This window comes from Lampetra fluviatilis, chromosome 42 (assembly GCF_964198595.1).
Source record: "Lampetra fluviatilis chromosome 42, kcLamFluv1.1, whole genome shotgun sequence".
Classification (NCBI taxonomy): Eukaryota; Metazoa; Chordata; class Hyperoartia; order Petromyzontiformes; family Petromyzontidae; genus Lampetra; species Lampetra fluviatilis.
The window spans coordinates 6,424,014-6,440,965 of NC_136316.1; the positions used below are offsets into that span (position 1 = coordinate 6,424,014).

Below are 16,952 nucleotides of genomic sequence, written 5' to 3' on the forward strand. Positions count from 1 at the left end.
GGCATCCCCTTATGGTCTAATATGGCCGTCACGAGCCTTTACCAGCTTATAACCCTAAACCACATCTTCACAAACCACGGCAGCAGATGCCCGTACTAGATGCGCGAGTGGAAAATGTAAATCTCTCTCCGGCAGCGTGCGGAGATTGCGGTCACCGCACAGGACTCGGCCACGGAACTTCGGGGCTTATGGGCGGTCGCCGTTTTCACGACGGTACAACGCTTCCTGGAAACCCCGCGTCGTCGTAAATGGGATTGTCGTGAAGCCGGAACGCCCGTTGTCCCGTAGGCGGTAGAGGCGGTGTTATTTTTTTCCTTTTATCAGCCGAATTTTAACGGGGTTTAAGCGGTGAAAATCATCCACAAAACCACTTGAGAAGAACAAAAGCTCCATGCCAAAGTCACGTCAGAAACCAGACAGACTCTGTTCACATGCGTTCGAAGTCGTGTCGGAAGATGCGCCCTAAATCAAGTTTCTGTAGAATCGATTCACGGTGCCGTTATTATATAAACATCGTAAATGTGGATAGTCGTCGTAAATCGAACAGCCGTAAATCGTAACGACTCCCATTTTCCAATTCACAAATAAGGAGGAGGAGGCATCATCCCAGCAGTGATGATTCACCACTCCGCTGCTAATCCTGACGCAATCGTCCGGCACAACCACCTCGATGTAGAATCATGAAGACGGCGCCATACCATCTGGCGGTTACCCTCTTTGGAAGACTCCTTTACGTAACCATCGCTCCGTCCATTGGATGCTCGGAGATATGGCCCCGTGCCACCGCGGCCGGTAGAGGCTGTGAGCACGAGCCGTGGCGTCGTGGTTAATCGATCGAGTGCGTCGGCGGTGGTGGCGGCGTTGCGTGTGCGGGGCACAGCGCCATGTGTGTTTGTCCACGTGTTTGTCCATGTGTGTTTGTCCACGTGTGTTGTCCGCGTGTGTTTGTCCGCGTGTGTTTGTCCGCGTGTGTTTGTCCGCGTGTGTTTGTCCACGTGTGCTTGTCCACGTGTGCTTGTCCACGTGTGTTTGTCCACGTGTGCTTGTCCACGTGTGCTTGTCCACGTGTGTTTGTCCACGTGTGTTTGTCCACGTGTGTATGTCCACGTGTGTATGTCCACGTTTGTTTGTCCACGTGTGTTTGTCCACGTGTGTATGTCCACGTGTGTATGTCCACGTGTGTATGTCCACGTGCGCTTGTCCACGTGTGTTTGTCCACGTGTGTTTGTCCACGTGTCTTTGTCCACGTTTGTTTGTCCATGTGTGTTTGTCCACGTGTGTATGTCCACGTGTCTTTGTCCACGTGTGTTTGTCCACGTGTGTTTGCCCACGCGTGTTTGTCCACGTGCGTTTGTCCACGTGCGTTTGTCCACGTGCGTTTGTCCACGTGCGTTTGTCCATGTGTGTTTGTCCACGTGTGTATGTCCACGTGTCTTTGTCCACGTGTGCTTGCCCACGCGTGTTTGTCCACGTGCGTTTGTCCACGTGTGTTTGTCCACGTGTGTATGTCCACGTGTCTTTGTCCACGTGCGTTTGTCCACGTGCGTTTGTCCACGTGTGTTTGTCCACGTGCGTTTGTCCACGTGTGTTTGTCCACGCGTGTTTGTCCACGTGCGTTTGTCCACGTGTGTTTGTCCACGTGTGTTTGTCCACGTGCGTTTGTCCACGCGTGTTTGTCCACGTGCGTTTGTCCACGCGTGTTTGTCCACGTGCGTTTGTCCACGTGTGTTTGTCCACGTGTGTTTGTCCACTTGTGTTTGTCCACGTGTGCTTGTCCACGTGTGCTTGTCCACGTGTGCTTGTCCACGTGTGTTTGTCCACGTGTGTTTGTCCACGCGTGTTTGTCCACGTGTGCTTGTCCACGTGTGTTTGTCCACGTGTGCTTGTCCACGTGTGTTTGTCCACGTGTGCTTGTCCACGTGTGCTTGTCCACGTGTGTTTGTCCACGCGTGTTTGTCCACGTGTGCTTATCCACGTGTGTTTGTCCACGTGTGCTTGTCCACGTGTGCTTGTCCACGCGTGTTTGTCCGCGTGTTTGTCCGCGTGTGTTGTCCGCGTGTGTTTGTCCGCGTGTGTTTGTCCGCGTGTGCTTGTCCGCGTGTGCTTGTCCACGTGTGCTTGTCCACGTGTGTTTGTCCACGTGTGCTTGTCCACGTGTGCTTGTCCACGTGTGTTTGTCCACGTGTGTTTGTCCACGTGTGTGCGTGGTACTGGGGAGCCGTAGTGCAACGGGGCTAGCACACTGCGACGAACCAAGCCACTGAAGTTTAATTCCCGCTCACGGCCACCAACACCGGTGACGATGATATGAACCGGTCCTGGGCCTCCCCTAGGTGGACTCAGCCTCAAGTGAGTACCTGGTACAGTGTATAAACATCAGCAGTGGGGGGAGAGACAAAGGTGGCCGGGTGCAGTGCTGTTTGCCACGCCGCCACCTCCCTCGTATGCCGTGTCGACCTCACAGGTACGCGCTAACAGCGCTTGCCCCGACAGGCTGTTATTGGAGGCGATACGGACGATCGTCTTGGTGGGGCGCAGCGCCATGGCACGTCACAAGGATGGGACGCGTCCAGAACACATTCCAGCATTTTCGTAAAGACGCACGACGATGGGAAGCACATGGGATGGGTAGAAAATAGCATCAGGCTCCACTCGGCAGAATGCCATCAAAGTCACGATGATGATGATGATAATTACAATAATGGCCTTTGTCTTTATCTGGATTGAAAACGAATTTGTTCAGAAGTGCTTATTTGTGTTTAGTTTGTTGTCTTTACACCGCACCTCCGTTTAGCACGGTTGGCTACGTGCGGTGTGAAAGATGTTCAACATACATCTATATATATAAAAAAGGGAAATTTGTGAATGTGTGTCTGTTGGAAATGTTTTGCATACTTCCCAACATGCAACACACTTGAAAGTTGCCATGTGGGCAGTTTCCAGACTGTAAACAATGCAAAAAGTATAAAAATAGACTTTTGTATTTTGAGGGGGGGGGGGGGGCACAATATTGGATATATTTTGCACGGCAAGTGAGCGGTGACGTCACATCTGTGATGTCACGCAAGTCTCGGGCGAAGCCGGGTAGTAAAGCTAGTGGTACATATATATCCCGAAGAGCCTCACTGACTACCACGACTCGTGTTGGCGACAGGGTGGCACGAGTGGTAACGCTCGCTCCTCGCAGGAAGAACGGCCTGGGTTCGATTCTCAACACTGGCGGCTTTCTCTGTCTAGTTTGTGTGTACTCCTCCCTGTTGGCGCAAGTGCTGTTAGTGAGCTTCTATGAAGGCCGGCATGGCACGCGATGGGGGTGGGTGACCAGCACCACGCCCAGCCGCCTTTGTCTCCCCAGTAACGATATTCCCTTGGCACTCATTTGAGGCTGAGTCGACCTAGGGGAGGCCCGGGACCGGTTCAGATAATCGTCACTGGTGTTGGCCGTGAGCGGGAATCTGAGTCTGGTCGCCGGGTTCGTAGCGCAGCGCGCAACCACTGCACCACCACTCCCCACAATATATACACACACACACAGACTACGACTCGCTACTCAACTCCACACTTTCGACAATTCACATCCCGATCCACGAGGTCAAAACAGCGCTGGCAAAAAGCATTCGCCTTCATTGGAGCTCCTCGGCACGTCGGGGCATTTTCACTTTCATATCTTCGTACGTTGAACCTCTTTCGCCAACGTACGTGCCAACCGGGGGTGCGGAAAGGTCGACCAAGTAAACACGCGAAAAAATTCACCCAGATCTCCTGCGACCTCGGATGCCAAGCAGAGCTCCGAGTCGAGAGTGTGTTTGAATGTTTCAGTGGCCACTCAAGTCGGCTTCATTTCCCACGTGTAGGTGTGGAGGCTTTCCGGAAGTTAGATGCGTTTCGATAGCAGAGGTTCGCGGTTTGAATTCGGCAGGCTGCCCTGGTTATTACTGCACGTTCGAGGAGGTTGACCTCCCCCCTTGGGGTCAAGCTCCCGAGTGTGTACATCTCTGGGCTTGGTGCTGTGCAACTGCCAGGGTGGCCAATGTTGCCAGATTGGGCCAGATTGTAATCTGCCCCCTCCCCCCCGCCCGCCGCTGCCAACTGTTCGATTGCAACAGAAAAACAAAAACTCAACGTCGCACTTTCTTCCAGGCCTCGATGCTCGCATTTGTGCGCGCGATGATTCGGTCAGTCGGCCGGCCAGCCACTCTGTTTCCGTCGAGGAGAAGTCGGGATAGAAAGTACGATCTTGATTTGAAGCTTTCGTGACTGCAGGAATCTCCATACTCTTTGGTTCTTTCGGTAAAGTCACGTGGGTAGAAAGTTCATCTTCTTGGTTCTTTCGGTAAAGTCACGTAGAAGGGAAATAATAAAATAATAAAATTTTTACATAATAAAATACAATTCTCACGACGTTTCGGCCACAACGCAAGCAGCCGTCCTCAGGTGAAGAACAGGTATGTCGGAAAGACAGCTTCTACGTAACTTTACCGAAAGAACCAAGAAGATGAATCCCTGCATTCACGAAAGCTTTAAATCGAAAAAAGGTAGAAAGTTAATAGATCACGACGTTTCGATCGCAACACAAGCAGCCGTCGTCACGTGAGACGATCACAGCGGGAGAACTGCTGAAGCAGGACAAAGATCTGCTCCTACGTCAGCTGTTCCTCTGCTGTGTTTGTTTCACAATTTTTTTTTTTACAATTTGAGCGAATTTCATTTATTGAGTAGCTTCGTCGTCGTCAATCATGATCAATCCACTGCTGGATGAAGGCCATTGCTTGCGTTTTTTTATAATCCACCGGGTACCTGCGCCCGAGACGATTTAATTGCTCCGCTTGCGTGGTGGGGATCCTCTCAGATGGGTTTCGCCCTCCCCCCCTCCCATCCTTTGTCTGACATTCCTTGACGAGTCTCGCCCATCGGCCAACTCGCCCTCTCTCTTAACGGCACGGGTCCTGGCCGAGCCCGCCTGCTTTTCTCAACTCTCAACGTGACGTCTCTGATTTGTGTCCGTTCTCAAATCCACGTGTTCCTCTTCCCACCCCCCCCCCCTGTCTCTCAATGTAAATCCAAGGAATGCAACCCTCCACGCGTCTGGGTGGCACGGGTGGCGCTGTGGTTTCCCTTCCATTTACAATCGACATCACTACGCACGCGTTCAGAGTGCTTGGCCGCTATAAATTTCCACGTGATCATAAGCCACTTCGTTGAGCTATCGTTTGTGATCGGCAGGCCGCTTCCGAAAAGAGCTGTGTAGTTCAGTGGGCCTTACCTGGTAAGATAACAATGGTATAGTGTAATACTTGTGCATCACACCAAGAAAGTTCTGGGTTCGATTCCTCACTCGGGTTCCTTTGTGTGTGGTCTGTATGCCCCCCCCCGCCCATAGCTATAAACACACGCACACAATCATTGGAACCTCATTTTCCGGTAAAAAAATATGATAATTGTTTTTTTACCCTTCTATCTGGCAACAAAACTGACACCTTTTTTACAAGGAGTCATGTTTGCATAGACCACAATGTCTGCAGTCATAATGCAAACAAAAAACATAACTCTGATAATGTATGCACAGTCCTTGAAGTTGATTGGTCCACACCCGAGACAGCTTTCCTTAGAGCCTAGTCTCACATGGGTTGGACCAGATAACGCCAAAAGGCGCACAACTCAAAGACAATGCACAACTCAAAGACAATTGCACCATCATAGAAAAAGGTGCCAGTTTTGTTGCCAGATAAAAGGGTAAAAAAACAATTATCATATTTTTTTACTGGCAAATGAGGTACCAATGGTGTAAATGCTTACCCCGAGCTCTCATACTCTGATGGTGCATTGTCTTTGAGTTGTGCGCCTTTTGGCGTCATCTGGTCCAACCCATGTGAGACTAGGCTCTAAGGAAAGCTGTCTCGGGTGTGGACCAATCAACTTCAAGGACGGTGCATACATTATCAGAGTTATGTTTTTTGTTTGCATTATGACTGCAGGCATTGTGGTCTATGCAAACATGACTCCTTGTAAAAAAAAAGGTGTCAGTTTTGTTGCCAGGTAGAAGGGTAAAAAACCAATTATCACACGCCGCACAATGTCCATTGGTGATGGCCAAACATCCCCGTGTAGCAGCAGGACGCTCCTGAAAAAAATTCTTCGGACTCAGGCTTTCACGGGTAAATAATGAATGATATGAGTAGCACATTTTCCAAACGAGAAATGTTTATCTTTAATAGGCACGATAGGCTTTGTGTGCCGTGATTAATGGATTGTTTTACAATATCCTTCCTGGTTACATCGCCCTCTCTCAGGTCATTGCTGGATGAAGCCCCCCCAAGTCGTGTCAGTCACGCGGGAAGTTTGACCATACTTCACCACCTTGGTCATTGGGGGTTGGTTAACAGGGGTGAGGCCCAGGACCGGTTCAGATATCACTTTCCAACGGGTTGATAGCATAGTGCGCTAACCGCTGCGCCACCGCTCCTTATACTCGTGGTATAACATTTGTGACTACGTGAAATGTGTCATCATTATTTATCCGTTATCAATCCACTGCTGAATGAAGGCCTACCCAATCCACCACCTCCTCTCACGGTGCTTCGATCCAACAATCCGCAGGGCACCTGCTTATCCAGGAACTGATTTCATCGCTCCATCTCCTCGATGATGACGTGATTTCTCCGGCGCGCATTCCTTTTCTTGGCTGCCGCTCTGTTTTTTTTATTCTTGGCCACCGTCCGTCCATCGCCTTATCTCCCGACGTGTCCGGAAAAGAAAAAGAAGTCGCTCGTGGCTTGCTTCGAGTTAAAAACTCAATCGCCTGCGTTCAAAATTATACGCAGTTCAACGACATCGCAAGAGATGCGCGTGCGTATATAAGTATCGGTCATCAAACCTAACTTTTATTCAAATCCATGGCACTTTTTGCGATTAAATAATTCAAACAAATTGATATAAAACCCAGCTGAAAGCGTGGTGGGTTGTGACGTGAAACTTCACCGCCCGGTTTTCAAACCGTCCAATCGGTGGGCAGGTAAAGGCACAAGCCTCCAATGGCTCACTCACACCACTGCTGCCTGAAGTGGCCTTTGTCTACTCTTCTTTGGTGACCGGACGTGATGGAAGATCTGGACGCACCCACACTTGACCCCAATGCACGCGACCTGCCGACTGACCGACTAACCGTGGTGCTCCCCTTTATACCGACTGGGTGGACACAGGCGGTTGGTGGTGGATTATTTATGAAACTTGCCGAATTCTTTGAACTGCCCTGCCGGAAGATTGAATCGAGCCGGCGAACTCTGGATCGCAAGCCCGGCGTGCGTAACCCGTCGCACCGCTGGCAGCGATTCAATGCGCTAGCCATTAATCACACCACGACAGCTCCATTGAATCACAGTATCGAGTGGAGTGTTCCATATTCCACATATGGCAGGTGGTTTATGTTATCTGACCCCCCACCGTGGGGCCAGTATGATAGTGGTACATTCCTGCGTTAACAAAAGCCATGGGCTTGGAACATTTCTATTTTAAATCCAGAGCAGTTCATAGCTTCGTGTGTGCGTGTACCCGTAATGTGATCGTGCCATGTCAAGTGAATGGTTATTAGAGTTAAGCGCAGCGTTAATTTATTTAGCTTGTTCGTGTCCAGCGTGACGGACGTTGTCTCTCAACTAATTAGTTATCGCCGCCACTTATCCGCAGTGTAAATTCTGTCGCCAACAATGGCTCTTAGTTGGAGGTTGTGGGTTCGTGTGTAGTTACGAGTGTCAGGCTACACTCTTCTGTTAGCTAATTTGTAACGTTTAAGAATCGCACCCAGGCTGTGCGACTTTCGCGATATTAAAAGTGAACTCCCAGTTGCTGCCATGGCTGTCTTTCTATCTCGCCTTGTCTCTCCCCCTCTCTTGCGTTGCCTCGTCTGTCTCTGTATCCGGGCTTCCTCGCTCTCACCCGACTCTGTCCCCCTCTCTCACTCGTGTCTCCCTGTTTGTTTCTCTCTCTCCCAGTCTCTCTCTTTCTCTGTCTTACCAGACGTCTTGTGTAAGACGAGGTTGTTGCCCACACTTTACCCTCACCGCACGAGACCTGGTTGAACCCATTCACGCTGCTGTGCGGACCGAGGGCGGTTGGGAGAGATTTTAAGGAACTCGCACCATCGTTGTTGTTTCGATCGCCACGCCGGGAGATGGAGTCGAGCCGTCGACCTCTGGTGCGCAAGTCCAGAGTGCCGCACCGTTTACACTGTAAAGCAGCACCTTAACACGTAGGCTTTCGCGACCAATATTATTCATAATATAGGTTTTTGGGTCAGATCGCGTTATTTATAAATGTGTCGTAACCCTCCACCACCCGACACGGCCAAACAGTAAAAAATGTGTCACGTTTTCAAAGGACAAAATAATTCACTTCTTTAGCCCACCGGTGTGCTGAAGAGAGGATCAACAGCATTTTAAATTTGAGTTGTACGACGTTTCGCTGATAATTACAATCAGCTTCATCGGGCAAGAATGGTGAAGCTCTCCTGTTGCTTCCGGTCTTAACAGGAGAGCTTCACCATTCTTGCCGGATGAAGCTGATTGTATCAGCGAAACGTCGTACTACTCAAATTTAAAATGCTGTTGATCCTCTCTTCAGCACACCGGTGGGCTAAAGAAGTCAATTAATTTGTCCTTTGAAAACGTGACACATGTTTTACTGTTTGGCCGTGTTGGGTGGTGGAGGGTTACGACACATTTATAAATAACGCGATCTGACCCAAACACCTATATTTTGAAAGCAGCACCTCTCCACCCACCGCTGTGGAAGCAACACAACTCATTCGGGCTGCACGACGCCAGCAGCAGGCTATTGCAGAAACAAAAAGCTACGACTCCGTTTTGTAATACAGGAAACTGCCGTATTTTTTTACGGCTAAACGCAGGCCCGTTTGGATTCCAATCGGTTGAGTTATTCCTACTTAATTCTGAACTGAAACTTGAGAGAGTGGAACATTCACGTGACCTGGTGACTCGGAGGTCGGGGCCCTGAGCCTGACACTGCCGAGCGGCATGGGTTGGAATCCAGGCTGCGATGAAACTCGGTTCCTCAAGTTCTAGATTTGAAGCTTTTGTGACTGCAAGGATTCATACTTATTGGTTTTTTCGGTAAAGTCACGTAGGTAAAAAAATAAATTAAAGAAAACAACTAAATTAAATCACGACGTTTCGGAGGCAACACAAGCTTCTGTCTTAACGCTAAGACGGAAGCTTGTGTTGCCTCCAAAATGTCGTGATTTAATTGATTATTTTATTTTATTTTTTACCTACTTGACTTTACCGATACACCAAAAAGTATAGGTTCTCAAGTGCCGATGGTCCTCGGCCCAGTCACTTACGACGGCACTTAATTTGCCAACACTCCAGCTCTTGCGAGTTCAAAGTTATCGGTTTGACTGTCACGTGATGAACATCACGCTCAGTGGCAGGGCGAGTGGGAAAGTGCCGCTCGCTGCCGTGCGGTGAACCGGCAGCTCTCTTGAAGAAGGGATCTCGGACGTGGCTCTGCCACATCCACTTCCACGAGGCTGTTCTCCAACGCGATGTAACGGGTCGTCGCGCTGTCGTGCGAGACATCCGCACGGATTCTTCGTATTGTGACGTGACGCCGAGAGCAGCAATGGGGATAGAGTCGGGGAAAGAAATTACAAAGAGGAGCAGAACAATTCGCCACCTCCAGCAAATCGATTCGGGGCTCAGGATTCGATTCACAAATCACTCCCTCGTTCTTTCACACGGCAGTGAACGGTAGTGCCTCCTGTGTCGTGGGGGGCGGTGGGGGCACAGAGCGACGTTAATCTGTTCTAAATCGGACAAACTATGATTCTTACATGATTCTATGCATGTACCGTGGGCTTCAGAATCGATACAAGTCGTTAAATAGCGGCATGTAAAAACACGCGTCGCGTGCAACCTCTCACGCGTGCGATCCGGAGCCTGCTTTGTCAGGTAAAGGTGCAGCCCTGCAACTGCTTGCTCCCACGACTGCTGACATGAGCGCCTCCTCCGCTAGTGGCAGCTCTCGAGAAACCGCATCTAGAGGGCACTTGGCCTACTTGTCCGCGCCAGCTGGATGTCCTGGCAGAGGTGGGAGTTCCCAACTCTCTACCCCCACCGCGTGAGATCGACTGACCGTGGTGGAACCCAATTATACTGCCGAGTGGACGGAGGCTCTCGGGGGGGATTTAAGATAAACTATTTTAAAACTTTTTGTTTTACCAGGCAAGGCCCCAATGAGCTACATATATATGTTTTTTTAACAAGCGACTTGGCCACAAATGAAAGCTCAATGAAGTGGCTTATCACGTGGACGTTTATAGCAGCCAAATACCCTTGAGTCTAAACACATGTTTCTAAACGTGGAAGGAAAAAAAAAGAGAAGACCCGGAGAAAGATCCACGCCACCACGGGGAGGGAAAGAGTGAGAGAGAGACACCGCAAACTCTAAATATACAGCAGGCGTCAGGCTCGGGATAGAACCCACGACCACCTGTATACCAGGCGGGGTAGTTAACATCTCTCCTAGCCACCGTAATGATGAGAGAGAGCGCACACACAAACTCCAAATATACAGCAGGCGTCAGGCTCGGGATGGAACCCACGACCACCTGTATACCAGGCGGGGTAGTTAACATCTCTCCTAGCCACCGTGCTTCAATGTTTCAAATGCCCCTGCGGGAGATAGAACCGAACTGGTGACTGCGAGACTGCCAGTCTCCTGTGATAAACATTACACTCCGGCACTTTCCGCCTTCATATAAATATTTATATGTAAATATTTCTATATTTTTTAGCCGCAACGTTCTCAGTGGTTATCGCGTTGGCTTCCGGCATCCATTATTTAGCCATTCCTCCTGCAAGCTTCCTTCCTCAACGTTTAAACGGCTGTGGTCTCCGATGGTTTAGGGAACTGATTGTCAGTGCCTGCTGTTAGAGACGCGGGGAGCCCCGTTTAGCCCCCCCCTCTCCTCCTGCCATTCTTGGTTCAAGGCCAGAGCTTTCGTCAAGTTAGATGCAATCTCAGAGGCTGGTAACCAATGACTGCACTCAATAACACCGTAATAATACTTTTTGAAAAATGACGTGTGTGTGAGTGTGAGTTAGTGTGTGAGTGAGTTAGTGTGTGAGGTGTGAGTGTGTGTGAGTGTGAGTCAGTGTGAGTCAGTGTGAGTTAGTGTGAGTTAGTGTGTGTGTGTGAATGAGAGTTAGTGTGAGTTAATTCATGTGTGTGTGAATGAGTGAGAGTGAATTAGTGTGTGTGTGTGAATGAGTGGGGGAGCGGTAGTGTAGCGGTTAGCGTGCTGCACTATGCACCCGGTGACCCGGGTTCGATTCCCGCTCACGGCCAACACCAGTGACGATTATCTGAACCGGTCTTGGGCCACCCCTAGTTCAACTCAGCCTCAAATGAGTACCTGGTGCGGTGTGTAAACATCGCTACTGGGGAGACAAAGGCGGTCGGGCGTGGTGCTGGCCACCACCCCCTCGTGTACCGTTCCGGCCTTCATAGGTGCTCGCTAACAGCACTTGACCCTACAGTCTGTTAAGGCTATATGGGGGATCTTTGTCTTTGTGAGTGAGAGTGAGTGAGAGTGAGTGAGTGTGCGTTAGTGTGCATTGATAATCCAGCATGTTCCGGACTCAGGCGGGCTTAGTGTGGCACGGTGTTGAAACTCGTCGTGCATCGCAGCGAGAAGGGCATGGGTTCGATTCCTGACTCGGGCATTTTCATGCGTGGAGTTTGTATGTTCTCCCTCGCTACCTAATGGGTTTCTCCAAAATTGGTATAAAAAAAAAGAAAATCTCGGTTCAGAAAAAATCAACCTTAATTAATAATTATTTTTAAAAACATAACTGGGACTGTACGTGGCAACATTGCCCCCTACTGGCAGAAACGCGATGCCAGCCATTGTGCAGGATGCTCCATCTCAAGGGACGAACGGAGGTTTCAATAGACACGTGGCGGTACAGCAAGTGGGTTGCGGAACCCCTTCTGGTGCAGACCTTGGAGCAGAGGTCGCAACCGGGTACCCGATACCCGGCCGGGTACGGGTACCCGTTTGCGACCCTGGTGCGGCCGGGTACGGATACGGGTACGGGTAGGCCGTGAGTCATTGGTGAGTAACCGTCTGTCACTCATTTCGGGTAGGGTACGGGTACGGATAGGTAACGGGAACCCGTACCCGGCCCATTTGCGACCCTGGTGCGGCCGGGTACGGTTCCGAGTAGGGGTACGGGTAAGGAATCAAAACCCGTTTGCGACCTCTGCCCTGGAGTGTTCGGTGCACTCCACGGTGATGCTCCAGCGAGTCGGACTCGTAGGGGAGTGGCGGATAACTGGTCTGGACGGAGCTGCAGGGCAGGGATTGGCTCTCGGCTTGTGAAAACCTCGATAACACAACAACAACAACCGTGTGTTACTGTAAATGTGTTGGCGTGTGTGTAGTGTGTGCGTTACCGTACAGACGTGCACATTTAAAAGTCGTCGGAGTATGCGATGCACTGAACTATAAAACGGCTTTCTGCTGAATGATTCTTACCCACGTTGGCAAGTGTCCTGCAAACAGTCTCTCACACCACCCCTCCCCTCCATCCCCCACCACCCCTCCCCTCCATCCCCCACCACCCCTCCCCTTCATCCCCCACCACCCCTCCCCTTCATCCCCCACCACCCCTCCATCCCCCACCACCCCTCCCCCATCATCCCCCACCACCCCTCCCCTTCATCCCCCACCACCCCTCCCCATCATCCCCCACCACCCCTCCCCTCCATCCCCCACCACCCCTCCCCTTCATCCCCCACCACCCCTCCCCTTCATCCCCCACCACCCCTCCCCTTCATCCCCCACCACCCCTCCCCATCATCCCCCACCACCCCTCCCCTCCATCCCCCACCACCCCTCCCCTTCATCCCCCACCACCCCTCCCCTTCATCCCCCACCACCCCTCCCCATCATCCCCCACCACCCCTCCCCTTCATCCCCCACCACCCCTCCCCTTCATCCCCCACCACCCCTCCCCTCCATCCCCCACCACCCCTCCCCTTCATCCCCCACCACCCCTCCCCATCATCCCCCACCACCCCTCCCCTCCATCCCCCACCACCCCTCCCCTTCATCCCCCACCACCCCTCCCCTTCATCCCCCACCACCCCTCCCCTTCATCCCACACCACCCCTCCCCATCATCCCCCACCACCCCTCCCCATCATCCCCCACCACCCCTCCCCTCCATCCCCCACCACCCCTCCCCCATCATCCCCCACCACCCCTCCCCTTCATCCCCCACCACCCCTCCCCTCCATCCCCCACCACCCCTCCCCCATCATCCCCCACCACCCCTCCCCTTCATCCCCCACCACCCCTCCCCTCCATCCCCCACCACCCCTCCCCCATCATCCCCCACCACCCCTCCCCTCCATCCCCCACCACCCCTCCCCCATCATCCCCCACCACCCCTCCCCTCCATCCCCCACCACCCCTCCCCTTCACCCCCCACCACCCCTCCCCTTCATCCCCCACCACCCCTCCCCTTCATCCCACCCCTCCCCTTCATCCCCCACCACCCCTCCCCTTCACCCCCCACCACCCCTCCCCTTCATCCCCCACCACCCCTCCCCTTCATCCCCCACCACCCCTCCCCTTCATCCCCCACCACCCCTCCCCTTCATCCCACCCCTCCCCTTCATCCCCCACCACCCCTCCCCTTCATCCCCCACCACCCCTCCCCTCCATCCCCCACCACCCCTCCCCTCCATCCCCCACCACCCCTCCCCTTCATCCCCCACCACCCCTCCCCTTCATCCCCCACCACCCCTCCCCTCCATCCCGCACCACCCCTCCCCCATCATCCCCCACCACCCCTCCCCTCCATCCCCCACCACCCCTCCCCTTCATCCCACCCCTCCCCTCCATCCCCCACCACCCCTCCCCATCATCCCCCACCACCCCTCCCCTCCATCCCCCACCACCCCTCCCCCATCATCCCCCACCACCCCTCCCCTCCATCCCCCACCACCCCTCCCCCATCATCCCCCACCACCCCTCCCCTCCATCCCCCACCACCCCCTCCCCCATCATCCCCCACCACCCCTCCCCTCCATCCCCCACCACCCCTCCCCTTCATCCCCCACCACCCCTCCCCTTCATCCCCCACCACCCCTCCCCTCCATCCCCCACCACCACCCCTCCCCTCCATCCCCCCCCACCCCTCCCCATCATCCCCCACCACCCCTCCCCTTCATCCCCCACCACCCCTCCCCTCCATCCCCCACCACCCCTCCCCCATCATCCCCCACCACCCCTCCCCTCCATCCCCCACCACCCCTCCCCCATCATCCCCCACCACCCCTCCCCTCCATCCCCCACCACCCCTCCCCTTCACCCCCCACCACCCCTCCCCTTCATCCCCCACCACCCCTCCCCTTCATCCCACCCCTCCCCTTCATCCCCCACCACCCCTCCCCTTCACCCCCCACCACCCCTCCCCTTCATCCCCCACCACCCCTCCCCTTCATCCCCCACCACCCCTCCCCTTCATCCCCCACCACCCCTCCCCTTCATCCCACCCCTCCCCTTCATCCCCCACCACCCCTCCCCTTCATCCCCCACCACCCCTCCCCTCCATCCCCCACCACCCCTCCCCTCCATCCCCCACCACCCCTCCCCTTCATCCCCCACCACCCCTCCCCTTCATCCCCCACCACCCCTCCCCTCCATCCCGCACCACCCCTCCCCCATCATCCCCCACCACCCCTCCCCTTCATCCCCCACCACCCCTCCCCTTCATCCCACCCCTCCCCTTCATCCCCCACCACCCCTCCCCTTCATCCCCCACCACCCCTCCCTTCCATCCCCCACCACCCCTCCCCTCCATCCCCCACCACCCCTCCCCTTCATCCCCCACCACCCCTCCCCTTCATCCCCCACCACCCCTCCCCTCCATCCCGCACCACCCCTCCCCCATCATCCCCCACCACCCCTCCCCTCCATCCCCCACCACCCCTCCCCTTCATCCCACCCCTCCCCTCCATCCCCCACCACCCCTCCCCTTCATCCCCCACCACCCCTCCCCTCCATCCCCCACCACCCCTCCCCTCCATCCCCCACCACCCCTCCCCTTCATCCCCCACCACCCCTCCCCTTCATCCCCCACCACCCCTCCCCTCCATCCCGCACCACCCCTCCCCCATCATCCCCCACCACCCCTCCCCTCCATCCCCCACCACCCCTCCCCTTCATCCCACCCCTCCCCTCCATCCCCCACCACCCCTCCCCCATCATCCCCCACCACCCCTCCCCTCCATCCCCCACCACCCCTCCCCCATCATCCCCCACCACCCCTCCCCTCCATCCCCCACCACCCCTCCCCCATCATCCCCCACCACCCCTCCCCTCCATCCCCCACCACCCCTCCCCTTCATCCCCCACCACCCCTCCCCTTCATCCCCCACCACCCCTCCCCTCCATCCCCCACCACCACCCCTCCCCTCCATCCCCCCCCACCCCTCCCCATCATCCCCCACCACCCCTCCCCTTCATCCCCCACCACCCCTCCCCTCCATCCCCCACCACTCCTCCCCTTCATCCCCCACCACCCCTCCCCTTCATCCCCCACCACCCCTCCCCTCCATCCCCCACCACCCCTCCCCTTCATCCCCCACCACCCCTCCCCTACATCCTCCACCACCCCTCCCCTCCATCCCCCACCACCCCTCCCCTCCATCCCCCACCACCACCCCTCCCCTCCATCCCCCACCACCACCCCTCCCCTCCATCCCCCCCCACCCCTCCCCAATGAGGTCGTGAGGGCTATGTGACGACACTTGGCCACGCTGGTCAGCGCGGCTTGCTGACGGCTGCCTTGAGCAGCCCGGCTGTGTCTGTGCGAGACGGACGCCCTGTGATGGGACGTCACTCGACGCTGCCAAATTCCGTTCCGCGTCCGTAAGGAGCTTTGGGGGGATGGAAGATGTGAAATGTATCCAGCCAGGTGCCAAAATTGCAACAACAACAACAACAACTTTAATTTAACACGAAGCCTTGCGATATTGTGATTCAGGATCGATTTTTCTGTCACATCGCCTCAGAAAAATGCGTGTTGTACACAATTCCGGCGACTGCCTGATGGTGCCCGTTTGGTTGTAACTGGCAGCGAGATGTTGCGAGACTGCTCACCAACATTACCAGCGGGGTGCTGAAGCGGCAATAAATTTGGCACGTTTGTGTCACGTGACAACTTGATTGATTTCCCGTGTCGGGCGGAGGAGGGTTTACAACGTATTTTACTCTAACGATCTGACCCAACGGACAATAATGAATGAGCGACTTAAACGTGTCATGTTAGTCGTGGTCAGAAATCGAACTCTGCTCGTTTGGTTCACAGCGCTGCAGCGTGCAGGAGATGTTGTCCGTTGCCTCGATTGTGGTCTGTCATTCTTCCTTCTCTGCTCGCGTACTCACTCGGCGATCTTCTTGTATCACCCTCGTGTATGTGTGTAAGTCGAACTTCTTTCGCACCGTACGTAAGCCCAACCGTACTAATCGGAGGTGCGGAGAAAGGACAGCGTATTAAACACAAAAAGCAGGTTTAAATCAACGATTAATTTTAGAACTTTCGTGACTGCAGGAATTATTATTTGTTTCTTTCGGTTAAGTCACGTCTAAAGATAAAATAATAAATTAATTATTATTTAATTTAATTTATTATTTTATCTTTAGACGTGACTTAACCGAAAGAAACAAATAATATTAAATCAACGAGATGATGATTTATAAGTGCTTCCTAATATCGGATGAGCGTTCCAGACGACCGCAGAAACACAACTGAAAGCGCCACGCGGATGCGGTGGCCGTCGTTGTTCGATGGCTCGCCAAAAGCCGCCGCTGCCGCTGCGAGGGTGACCGGAGTTCACGAGACGATCTACGCTCATTGACGA

General features: G+C 54.0%; 1 protein-coding gene across 1 annotated transcript in view; it reads left to right on the plus strand.

Annotated features, from left to right (window-relative positions):
* Positions 1-16,952, plus strand: part of LOC144946673 (lysophosphatidylcholine acyltransferase 1-like) — a 71,309-nt gene that overhangs the window by 31,679 nt on the left and 22,678 nt on the right. The gene's annotated exons all lie outside the window — the stretch shown is intronic.